At 36.8% G+C, this 13,513-nt stretch overlaps 1 protein-coding gene across 1 annotated transcript in view; it reads left to right on the forward strand.

Moving 5' to 3' along the window:
• The window catches only part of TMEM117 (transmembrane protein 117), a 179,581-nt gene that overhangs the window by 4,035 nt on the left and 162,033 nt on the right, over positions 1 to 13,513 (forward strand). The gene's annotated exons all lie outside the window — the stretch shown is intronic.

Below are 13,513 nucleotides of genomic sequence, written 5' to 3' on the forward strand. Positions count from 1 at the left end.
ATCTGTCAGAACCCCACCCTCCTAATGCCAGCCACATGAGTTTGGTGCCTCCCTTGAGCAAATGCTGCTGTTGAGGCGACAGTGCAGCAAGCCAGCTCAGGCAGCCAATCTCTTGGAAAATCAGTTGCTTCTGCTCTTCATCCAGAGCAGCTCCTTGAACTGATGTGATCACTTGAGTGCCAGTGCTGATGAAATGGCCAAGGACTGTGCAGCCAAGATAGCTGGGGGCTGTGGCAGCCGTACCTTGTGTTGGCTCGAGTGCTGTGGGACTGCAGCCACACAGCGTGTCAGTGGAAATGTGCTGTTGCTTGTCATACACTGCGAGCAGATGGCAGGCAGTGTGACTGGAAAGCTGACTGTATTGCTGACTGATGTGGCTGTGTAGCTGGTGTGGATAGAGATTGCTTCGATGAGCATGTGAGTTTACAGCTTCAGTTATCTCTGTGTCTCCAGAAGATTTGCACAGCCCCTGCTGAAATATTTTCTGCCTGTTATTTGCTACTACTTTAATAACTTCGTTGCCTAGAAATCACTCGTTTTAGTGAGATCCTCATTGAATAGGTCCTCTGGATCTTCTGGCATCAAGCAGTTAATGAATTCACCCCTTTCTTGTTTTAAATTTCCCTAGTCTATTTTTCTAAATAGCTGTGACTTTTGTAATTTTTTAAAATTTTACTTTCTTTTCTTTTTTCTTTTTTCTTTTTTCTTTTTTCTTTTTTCTTTTTTCTTTTTTCTTTTTTCTTTTTTCTTTTTTCTTTTTTCTTTTTTCTTTTTTCTTTTTTCTTTTTTCTTTTTTCTTTTTTTCCTTTCCTTTCCTTTCCTTTCCTTTCCTTTCCTTTCCTTTCCTTTCCTTTCCTTTCCTTTCCTTTCCTTTCCTTTCCTTTCCTTTCCTTTCCTTTCCTTTCCTTTCCTTTCCTTTCCTTTCCTTTCCTTTCCTTTCCTTTCCTTTCCTTTCCTTTCCTTTCCTTTCCTTTCCTTTCCTTTCCTTTCCTTTTTTTTTTTTGTTTTAATGTGTTATTGCTTAGGACCACTCTGGTTTTAAATACTTGTTCATTTATTTTGGTTTTTTTCTCTGCTAAACTATGTTTGCAGAGGAAATTGTGACCGGTTTTTTCTTGTGGCCTGTGTATAACTTCCTGCAGTCAGGAAACCAAATAGCACCAATCTCCCCCTTTCAGATCTTGGCTCACTGTGTAGGCTGCAAATTAAAAATGAAAAGGATTAGTCTGCACATCTCACTTTAAATGAAAAGGAAAGGATTTTCTTTCTCTATACCCTTATTGCTTTTTTGTTCCTTGTCTTCTGTATTTCTTGCTGCTGAGTTTGTATAGGAATTAGAAAAATAGCATAGCTAGAACTGTGTCATGATTTAACCGTCTGTGACAGTCACTGCCTGATAGCCATGACTGTCATGAACTAAAAAAATAGAAGAAATAAGTTCAAGTATCTTATGTGTCTAAAAGGGGAAAGAGACAGGTCCTAGAAACCTGATTTAGGCTTCATCACTCTGAGTTTAGAGAGATAAGGGAGTATGTAAACTATATTGAGGAGAAGGAGAGATCTTAACTGGAGGACGTAGGGGGATATTTTCTGTTGCAACCTTTGAGCAGCATCATCTTCATGGAATTGCTCAAGACACTACTTGTGACTTAAAGCAGGATTAGAAAACAATTACTTTTCTTGTTCTTCAGTCAAGAAATGGTTTACTTCATTTGATAAACATCTCCCACAGTAAATATTTCTGTGGAAAATAGCCCTTATCTAGTACATTCTTTATATCTTTATGACATGTGGTCAGAATAAGTAGAATTTAGCATTGTCTTTTGGCTGTTGTCCACTGTATTATTTCCATCCATCACAAAGCATCCATCACTACCTTCTATTTGGTTAGGTATTGTGTTCTGCAGTGCTTTTTATTTTGCAATGGAAAGTGAAAGGTCATAGAGGAATACTGAAACTTTGGGGAAATAAAAGTAAAGATACCTACCCCTGGTTTCTTTTTTCTTTCTGTATGAGAGAATTATTTCAGATAAGGAAAAGTGATAATTTATTGATTTATTTTCTGCTTTATTTAAATCAGAGAGATTATAACCGGACACATTTGATGACACTCTGCATTCAAAAAATGCACTGGAATCTTGACTTAAAATAAATTCCTAAATAAGCATTTGCCTATTTTTCATATTGCTCTGGGGCATCGTAGGGAAAATAACACAGTGTTTAAGGTGTAGAAAGTGTATGTTTCAACTGGCACCTGCTCAGCATATGCACAGTTGCTCTTCTGCACTACTTCAGACTTAAATTCTGAATTCAGTTTTTTGGCCCAAAGTTTAGGCTGTGCATTTTGCAACAATATAGATAAACATAATCTGTCATGTAAATTTTAAGTAGTCTTCAATTTGAATAGATTATTAGCAGTGTGCATAAATGGGCAGTACACTTGGAAATACATCTTATTTTTTTCAGTCCAGCACTGGACTGAAATTAGTCCACATCCTTTTGTCCACTAACACTTAGCTTATGCTGCATATTATATACATCAGTTTTAAAAAACATACTACAAAGCATACATGTTTCTACCTGCCCATTTTTCTGATTCTAAAGATGCATTAAAATCAGGTTAAAAGCCTGATTACAGAGACTGTATTTGTATTTTTATTGTACTTGTATTTGAATCAATTACCAATGAATGTGCTTAGATTTATACTTTTAAGTTCCTTTCTAAATGGTGTGGACGGAGAAACTAAATACTTACTGTGTTATAAAAATTACAGAAAACAAGATACATATAACTAAATCTGTATTTCTTAAAATGGAGGAATCATAATACAGCAAGTAAATTAGAGCTATTGCATAAATGTTGAATTTAATGGGTTGCTCTCTTACAAATGTTCACAGTATGCAGTTTGTTTAAATTTAAATGATAATCTGAGCTTCATAGACACTGGGATAAATGAATAAAACATTCATTATAGGAATTGCACTTAACTGTGGGTACACACAAATGTTGCAAATTTTTTAACAGACAGTAGTGCCATGCTGGGAGCAATTTCATGATACAGGGTTTCAAACAAAACACCCACCGAGGTTATGCTATCTGAAAACATTACTCTTTTTGTCAAACATCTTATCTGGAAGGCTCTAAAAGATCATGCAAATGTCTTAAAAGCAGATTCTTCAGTCTCTGCTTTTATGCTGAAATGTAAGGAGTGCATTAACTGAATGAAGATTGCAAGAGGAAATTAGGCAGACTGGGATTTAGTCAGGATGATGGTGCACTATATAGGAAAAGTGAATATTAGATAACAGGATAAATTCATAAAATACTACATATATAATTAGTTAGTATCCTGAAAATATTAGGGATCGTGCTATTGTAAAATCTGGGCAGTGGTATTGCTGCTAGTGTTGGCATATCACTTTCACAGTGGTGCTTGTGAAATAGCTAATGAGCCATGTGATCTGTTTTGCCAAAGAAGCTTCCCATAGATTTGTTAAGACTTCCGCGTGCTTGTTTTTCAGCCAGATTGTTTCCCATTCGTGTTTGATGGTACTGATAGGAACAGTTATACCACCATCTGTAGAAACAAGTGGTGTGCATATAGCAATACTTGCATAAAATTCTAAGCTGACTGATAGAGCATATTCTTTTCTGTTGTCAGCTCTGTGTCTTACATTACAGTAAGGACTGTCACTTAATACCCAGCAACTTTGTTCCTGCTCTTTCTTTTCCACTGATGACTTCAGCCTAATAGAAAACAACTAATGAGATAGCTGGTAAAAAATACTGTCTTCAAGAGCCTGTTCAGTATTTTAATAACAATGACCAAGTTAATACTGTTGGAGTTATTCAAGGTCTGCTGTGATTTTGCCTCACGGTCAATTCACCTCTTTTGTGCCAATAAAATATTGAAGCAATACAATAAAATTATTTTGGTCCTATGAAATGTGTGCCAAGGGGCCAGTCTAACAGTTTGCTAATAATAACGAACAAATGACTGTGAGCAAGCATTTCTGAGAGCCAGGATCCTCAAATTAAAAAATAAATAAATAAATAAATAAATGCAACATAAAAAGAAGATGCTCTCAGCCAGCGACTGAATGAGTTGCAGGCTCATCAGATTCCAGCTTTGGCAAGCCGACAGTAATTCAGATGTCAGTTTATTTTAAACTTTACATCATTCATGAGGGAGACCACAAGTGACCTTTCAAATATAAATGAAAAGCATGCAAGTGACCTCCTAATTTCTTCTCTTACTCTTATTTTTAGAAGAGCCACAACATCTCACTGCTTCCTCTTTTCACAGTCAATGAGAAGACTGCTGTTGTCTGCACTTAGCCTTAGTTGTGGAATCAGTCCTTGGGTAGTAAATTATAGAGTTTAATTGGAGAGATAGAGGCAATAGCTACAAAAAGATTATTCTCTCTTTGATGAAAGCTTTCATTCTACTGGAGGTGCATATTCCGCTCCCCAAGAAGTGGCATAAGAGTGCAAGAAGAGCTACATGTGTCAGATTTTCCATAATGGGAAAGCTCTAGGTAATATTTAGCACCAGTGACTGAAAACTAAAAATAAGTTCATTGCTACTTCATATTGATGTGACAAGTCTGTGTTTTGATCTTTTTGACATGGCTTTCAAATTTTTCCTTCTGTTTGAAGCTGGGAATGCTTATGGAATGACGCCTGCCACTTATGGGAATGATATGTCTCCGTTCCCCAATTTCCAGAAATAGAAGTGATCTTATTCTTAGTAGACGCATCCTGATGGGCATAGTGCAGGTGCAACCTAGTGCTGGGGCAAATTTTATATATCATTATCCCATACAAGGAGGAGATGGAGAGGATATTAGTGTGGAACATCACCTTGCCATGTGCCTGCTGGAGACTCCCTAGGAGAACATGATTTCCTTGGTCATGCTGTGTCCTTTCAAAGGTCCCATTAGGCTGTCAGAGTGGCATGAAGGTTCTTCACCTACAAACCAGCATCTCTCTTTGTGTGATTCTGCTGGGACCCCAAGCAGAATCCAGCCTGTGCACTCCCTCAGCCTGTGCACCTGTCTTACAAAGTTTTATATATATATGGGTTTTTTTTTTAAATTCTGGAATGAAAAAACCCTCAACATATTCTGGTCCTTAAAAAAAAAATGAATACATTATCAGGATATAGGAACTATTTAGCAAATAGTAGGTGTGGTGTGTACATTTCTCATAGATATATATATGGCATATACATATAGCAAAAGTAAAAAGAATTTGTAAACATGTTCACTAACTATAGTGACTTTCAAGGAGGGGGGATCAGTAATTGCTCCCTATGTTACAGGTAGGGTAAAAATGCAGGGTTTCTAAGTATGATTGCTGAGACATGAGGGGCACGTGCCCTAATTTCTGATGCTGGAAAACAGAATTTTCTGCCTTCTTCTTTTTCTGTTTTCATCAGAAAGGGCAATTCCCCATTGATTTCCCCATCATGCCAGGGGATAGCAGGAACAGCAGAAACTCTCCTGTTCTGAGGATTCACACTGTTCCTGGTGTCTTTATGTGGGAAAGGAGTCTCCCAGGAGCAGGCTGGATATCTGAGTAAAGGTAGCAGCAGGGCCTAGAATTCAGCTTTCATCTGCAGCGCTGGGATATGATCTCTCAAAGTGGCCAGCTGCGTAGGGCTTATTATGCTCACTTATGTACATGCCAAATAATGTTTTCTATTTCTGGGACACTGATGCAGTGTCTGTCTACTATGAAACACACTTTTGTTTAATAGTAAAGCAAATAAGAAATTAAATATGTACAAGAGTCAGGTAAAGTCAAAAATGAAAAGAATAATTAGGGCAGTGTGGGAGTAAAGAGATGAGGCAAGATGGAAAAAAACATTCCCAGAGAGTCACAGCAACAAAAATATTTAATTCTAGCTTACTTGAGTAAAAGGCCTAAAAATTGAGAGACCACAGTTTTAAATAACAAAACCCCACAAATATCCTAGCTCTTTTGCTAATCTATGCTCATAGATGTATGTGACCAAGAATATGGAAGTTAATTCACACCTGAGGGTGTAACGTACTAGAAAAGGGAGGAGGAACTGAAAACTAATATTTTATGTGGAATATCTGGGGAGTTCCTGGAAACTGGGAGGAAATATCTGGGAAACTCAATGCTTAGCACAACATTCAATTTTGTGTCACTTTCATGGAGCAAATAAAAAAGTGTTTACAAACAGTTTTCTCCCTGCCTACCACTTGGCTTCATGTTATCCTTGATAGGTTCCAGCTGAGATTACTTCAAAGTGGTGTGGGGCTTATATCCCATGACCCTTACCTCTGTGGCAGCCAAAGGTGGAGCAATTTTTTTTCTAAACTAGAGGTCACTTTTTTATGACTTGTCTCAATTCAGAGAGTAAAACAGGAGTGCTACTCTCTTGGGGAGGTCTACAAATTTCCATCTCTTATGCTGCAGGTAAAAAGCAAACTTCTTGTGAGAGTATTTCTGCTTGCCTTGCTAGGGCACAAACCAGAGCAAACACAGGCAGTCAGGGGGCTCTGCAGAGGCAAGGGCTACCGAGGCAGCCTGTGTGCACCCAGGGGTTACCAGGATGCCACCCTGGGTATCAAACTAAATCAGAAATTGGTTGAGGCTTACATAAAGTTGTGTATAAAAGATGAATTATTGATCCTTCTACTTCTAGGTGCAGTTTGATATCCCAATACTTTTGGTGGTGTGGAATTGGTATAGATCATATGCTTGTGTTTGTATGTTTGTCTTAGTTTTGTTTGGTTGGTTTTATTTTTTTTTAATATTGGGCTCTCCTTCAGACAAATGTGCACATTCTAATTAGGGATGCATTCTGCCTTAATTTATTCCAGGAATGGGTTTGGTGGTTTTAGGTGTACAATTGGGCTCAAATATAATAAAAAGTATTTTCCATGCTAAATGATTCTGTGATTCCTAACTTTACAAAACACGTGGTTTGTTAGCTCCACCACAATGCCTCACCTTACAGAAAAACTAATTAGAATCCCGCTCAGATGGGATTTCAGTTTCTTAGAAAATGAGTGATAACAGATCTGTTATTTTCATGCTGTGATAATGGTCATAGCAGACAAGGTCCAGCTGTTTTATAGCAGGGGTAGCGGCTGCAATTACAGTCTGTGTAAACAACTGGTCTGAGCCACAGTTATTGGAGGAAAACTAGCTTTTAACAGCAATTCAGATAGAAGTATTTGTCTTTCAACAGAGGAGCACCTTCTAGTGGTCTCGAGTGAACACGGCAGCCAGTTAAACAGCTCTCCAAATAAGGAGAGCTAAATACGTGAGATAAAGAATAGCAATGCATATTTCTGTACACTATTTTTATGATTAAATTCATAATTAAGTTTAAAACAGAGGAAAAACAAGCATATATTGGAAAAATTAAAATATTTTTCAATTGCAAAATTTTCTACTCCTCCCCTTCTTCCTGCTGACCTAACAGTTTGCTAGCTTCTTATGCAGTCACCTTGAAAGAGTACTTTTGTATGTTCTACTTGTAACCCACCTTTTTTGCTTTTTAGTAATGAAAATTTATCTTCATTATACACCAGATCCAATATAAATTTGCCATGGAAATATTACTTTGTTCAGTTTCACTGATTATTATAACACAATTTCTCCAGCCAGAGTATTCCTAGTAAATATATATCGTGCAATATATTATTCACCCTGGTTAATTCTGCAGATAACATAGTATCAAATGATTTAAAATTCAGTTTTGAGTAAATTACTACTAAATATAGGGGCTATGACAGTTTAGTGTTGTCTCTGGTCTCTTTGAATCTGTATGTAGTAGATAATCCTTTTTGGACATTATTATATAGTGTACATAATACAAATGAATGATGTGCTACTTCGAGAAAGACAAATTAAGATTAACAAGCAATGCTTAATATTATGTCATTACAGGATATTTGTGCACTGGTGGAAGCTAAGTATATGAAACATTCATACTTAGATTTTCATGACATTTCTCTGAATTTTTGAATTGAGTGAAAAATGTCAAGTGCAAAAACTCAGATTTTCAGCTGACTAAAAGAAGACAGAGCTATTCAGTTTTGACTAAATAAACATTTTAAATATATTACTGAGTTATCAAAGTAGGGAACTTGATCTTTATTTTTACTGAAGAAATTTTTCAGCGTTTAGAAACTTCAGCTCAAAACTGAAATAAGTCTTGCAAAGATTTGAACCCATGAAAGCTAATTTTGTATAATTTGTTTTGGTGGTGCCATTAGAAAGTAGGTTTGGTGAAATAGTAATTTGGCATTCTCCATCCCCTGACTGGAGGGCAAAAGGGTTGTAAGACAAAGTTAATGGAGTTTTGGGTTGTCAATCACTTCTGTAACCACAGGAACAATATTTTGGGAAATATTGCAAGTGCTATGCAGTCACTTTAAGAAGTACAACTGCTAGTCATAATACTGGTCCAAGTCTGGCAGAATAGTAATCAGCCTTCCTGTGTGAGATCTGTACAGATTGAAGCACATACGAGTTCTGATATAGAACTGGATTAACTAATTTTTTCCTTTTTTGGTGCTAAGGCAAGTGTTGATCTGGATGGATGTACAGCTACCAGTTGAGAAGTGTATAGCTTACAAAAAAACCAGTTTTTACTGAGTCTGGAAAGGCTCAGGTCTGTGTGCCTACCCCTGTATTCCACTGTGAGCTAGAGAGTGTCTTTTTTGTCACTGGAATATGCTTCCTCTCAGTCCCACAAAACCAACTCTCCACTTTGTTTTGCACTGGAAACACAGACATGCTCAGTAACCCCTGGAGTGCCTGTTTGTCTAATGTGAGATCTGGTTACCATCTCCATCATAGACAGCAGAGTTGCAAATATTTATTAAGGACAAAAAATAAACACCATGCTTAATTTGCTTTCTTTTCTGACTCAAAATTCTTTATAAATGTTTATTTTAAAGGCTGTGTAGTAGATACATTATAAGCAATTCTACTCACTATTAAAAATAAGCTTGTGAGTTGGCTTCAGGAGAAAAGAACAAATAATATAGAAAACACCCTGATTATTCTGAGAAGTTGTTGCAGAGCATCATCAAACTGGAATTGAAGAACAGAGATTTCAGCACTTCCCTTCAGAGTTCAGCCAGCATTATACAGGCTATAAATACTGCTATGTTTCTTTCATCTGCTATGAAGTTTGGATTCCAAGAATTCAAAGAAGGAAAATGTAGTTTCTGGGGACATGGCATATATGGTGATAAGATATTTTAGCTCTAAAATTAAAAAAAAAAATAAAGAGGATCATGAAATTGCTTACATAGGTTTGGCAGTTAAAATCCCAGATTTCTTAAAAATGCTAAAAATTCTAAAAGAATAAAGAGTACAAAAATATAATTAAATAGTTACATGCCCTTTTACTAAATTATATATATACACACATATATAATGCAGTGAGGCCATTTTAAAAGAAAATTATTTTTTTTCGCATTAGTTTTGTAACCTGGGACTGAATCAAATAGAATTTAAAAATCTACACCTCAGGAACAAATGCGTTAGCATTTTCTGTTGCTAATGCAGGGTTTTCAGTTAGTTCCCCACTAAAAAATGTTCTGAAACATTACAGGAAATCAATATCTATCTTTACAGGTTTCCTTTTATCTGCATCAGCACAATTGTCTAAACCTGAAGTAATAATGTCAGTAATAGTAAAGTCTAAAATAAAAGTTAGAGGCTAAGTCTCTATAATGGAAATTGAGAGGCACAGATAAATCCAGAATTAAGCCTGCCTACACACTAATTCTGGCATAGCTGTATGTCTTCCCACATGATCTGCATTTTACAACTCTTCCAAATCAGCAGCCTGAAACACTGCTTCAAGGTAATAGCTATGCCATTAACGTAAAGCAGAGGTGTGGTGCCTTCAGGACCCCCCCTGCAACGCTTGGTATGGCAGATGGCACTGACCATCACCACCCGGCTCTTTCTTGCCTTTGGGTAATCCACTAAGAAAAGAAAATGTCAGCTCTTTCCTTGCAGCAGCAAAAGTCCATCCTCCTGTTCTTGTTTTGGTATTAAAAGATGAATGTGCATTCTTTTGAACAATTCTATTCTTTTCTTCTTTGAGAAATAGCAAGAAATCTTTAAAGGCTATGTGGCATTTCTAAAGTGATATTTCTTTCTGTAAAGAAGGTAGAGTGCATTTCACTTGTGTGCACTCACCTGTGGTCTCTAGTTCAGATAAGGCCCTTGAGACCACCAAAATCAGCTAAGACAGTCTGCACAAGTAGCCCAATAGAAAGACATCTGTCTATGGACATCAGTCTTCTGACCAGTGCTGGCTGAGCTGGTGGGAAATTGGAGATCCTAAGCTCCCTTTGTGTTAGCACACAGTGTTCTGTGTGAGGACATCAGTTTTCTAGCTGGATCAGTACCTGACACTTTGACTGTTGCCTTTTGTGACATTAGGCTGCATTTTACCTTAGACTGCAAAAGCTGAGAACTGCAGTGCTCCCTGATTAAGGTTCACCTTTCCCAGCTGGAGGAAGCTCCATCTCTGCTGAGTCAGTGAAGTGAAAGGGACTGAGCCAGTAAGTGCCCAGCTGGGAGAAGTCCTGAGAAGAGAGCTTGGGAAGGCTGTGGGCTTGACAGGTCCCTGCCGGAGGCCAGCACATCCCATCATCTCTTGATTGCAGGCTCCAAGCAGAGCACAGGGAGACTTGGCCACTCAGGGTCTTGGAAGTCTCTCTAAAGCAGGAGCAGAGAAGCTACATTTCTTTACAAGGCAGATGATAGACCATATCACCTGCCTCTGCTGTGGTTCTTCCAGCTGTAGAATCCGTCTAGACATATTTTTTTCTTATGCCTGAAGAGATTTGACTTCTACAGATGAAAGCAATGTACAATAGTGAAGTATTTTAGTAGAATTGTGGTATTGTTTGCTACAGATTTTTGCCAAATGAGGTGGCTCTGAGGCATGGCAAAGAAAAACTTTGATATCAGAATGCACTTATTTATGTATATTGAAGAAGAAACCAAACTTTTAGGAACATCTGAACATTTTATTTAAAAAAGTAAGCTCTTAAGCTGTCTTAGTAAGTAAACGTTTCAGTAGTTTCTCTCTGAGATGAAAGTATTACAAAGAAAAATAGAGAATATAAAGGTTGCTTTTCTTAGCAACTTTGGGAAATTTGTAGCAAAGTTTCTCTCTTCAACTTAGAAATTTTTGGTTTAACAATTTTTGCTTACATAACAATGCTGAATGTACAATAGTAAATGAGAAAGTTGTTTCTCTGACCACAGCTGAGCACATACATAAAAGGTCACATCTTTCAGGTCATGGTCTATCTTGTGTTCATTGAATGTATTATGAAGATGATAGAATATCTAGATAAGGTGCACAAAAACTACCTAGACTTTGCAGTGATTTTTGTAGGGTAATACATTATTACAATAATGTGTTCAAACTCATAATATTTAGGTATTTAACTGGATACCATGTCATCAGATTTAATCCAAAGATCTGTGAGAAACAAATATTGCAACAAAATTGTCATAGTATAAGATGTTTACTTTGGCTCTTGGCTGTTTGGTTTATTGTTCACTTATTGTAGCAAAATTGAATAAACATTTAATTTCAATTGTTTGTCATTCTATCCAGGCAATATTATAATAAAATATTTTAGGATCATGTATTTCAAAGTAAAAATAAAAGCAAGTAAATATGAACAGATGTCTTGTGCCTTTTAACTCTTACTTTGCAGAAAACTTTTGGCTTCAATCAGGGCAACATTAGCATTAGATCAGCCTAGTTGAACAAAAATGCTTTTAAAAAGTATGCTTAATTGATTATATAACCATTTATAGGCAAGAAAACGAAGTTCTAGATCCCTTATCAGCTGCTGGACTGTATTCTATGCTGAGTATCATGAGAAACAGAAATAGGTTAGGGTAAGAGATGGAAGGATTTTTTTTTTTTTTTTAAAGATTATGCTGTCCTTTTAGACTCAGCACAGGATAAAGGCATGCTGTGTGAGATGTCCAGGCTGGGAGAACAGTCAACAGAGGCACTGTGGCTCAGATGTGTTTTGTAGCTCTGCCCCCATCTTTTTTTCCCCTTCTGTTCTTCATTATTCAGGGTTCATTGAGACTAATCTTTTTAGAAGCATGAGGTTGTTTCTTCTCTTTTTCCTCCCTTTTTTCTCTTATTTTTGTGAGCATCTTGGGACCTCTCTTACAGATGGCTTAATTGATAGATAATTAATGAACTTTATAGAACTTGTGGACAGAGACAATGGATATAAACAGACATGGAGGCATCTTTCCAATAGACAATTAAAAATATTTTTCTTTTAAAGTAAGAAAAATTTAAATATTAAGAAATATTGAAGGAAAGAATCACTACTCAGAATGAGGTAAGTATAGATAGGCATGCAATTTTTCTGTGGGATTTTGTGAATGTCCTAGTATATCCCAACACCTGTCATGTGTTTCTAATTATCAGGCCCGGATTCTTTTCTTATCACCATTAGACAATTTTTTTCTAGGTTTTATATGTATATATTTAGACAATATAATTGAAACATAGAGCAAGAGAGATTGAATACTCATGGAGGTATAATTTTTTAATACATACAAAGAAAAATTATATCAATGCTCTGGAAATTAAAGAATTAAGACTGTACAAAGTATATTAAAATCTACTTCATCATCAGTAACTTTGAAAGTAAAGTTAATCTGCTCACCGGTACATGGGTTTTCATAATTAACAAGGTAATGTGTGGAACTTGGCAAGGAAACAAGTCAGCAGGTGCCTGATTATTGGAACATGATCGTTTTACCCACACATTGTGATGAAAAAACACATATTTAGTGACTCTTGAAGGTGGATGTTCTGATGACTGTTGTGCTGGTTGAATGACTAAAATGTATTTTAGTCTAATTATCTTGGACTGTCCTGAAACTGTGATGCTAAGATCCCAAAGGAACAAGAGAAGAAGTATTCTGTGTAGTGGTATCTCTTACCCTTCTAGCAGCTCAGCCACGTTTTTATTTCAGAGCTTTTCCAGTGCAGGCTTCTCCCTGCAGAGAAGTTCAGAGTTCAAGGCAGAACAGGGTCTCCCCTGAAGCAGAGCACTAATAACAAACAGCTGTAGTTGTCCAGGGTTGGGGGGAACCCTTGCTGCCTGGGAGAAGACTTAGCACAGCTCTCTAATCCATGCTTGTTTATTTCATGAACAGATTTACTGCGACTCTTACTATCCTCAGGGACTTTATTTTACTATTTATTTTTTGTTTGTTTGTTTTTGGAAATGTGCTGCACTTTCCTGGGTTAATGAGGTTCCACTGCTACTGGAACTCTAGTGCAAGCAGCATTAAAATGAAGTACTTGTAGAAAGCCTCTCTGTAAATGCTCAAGTAGTTCAGCTGTAAGCATTCTGACGGTTATTAATTGCACAATCACAATTACAGCAGCACTTACAAACAGATGAAGAAATAATTAACAGTAGCTATAAGAAGACTTCTCAA

This window comes from Cinclus cinclus, chromosome 4, assembly GCF_963662255.1.
Source record: "Cinclus cinclus chromosome 4, bCinCin1.1, whole genome shotgun sequence".
Taxonomy (NCBI): domain Eukaryota; kingdom Metazoa; phylum Chordata; class Aves; order Passeriformes; family Cinclidae; genus Cinclus; species Cinclus cinclus.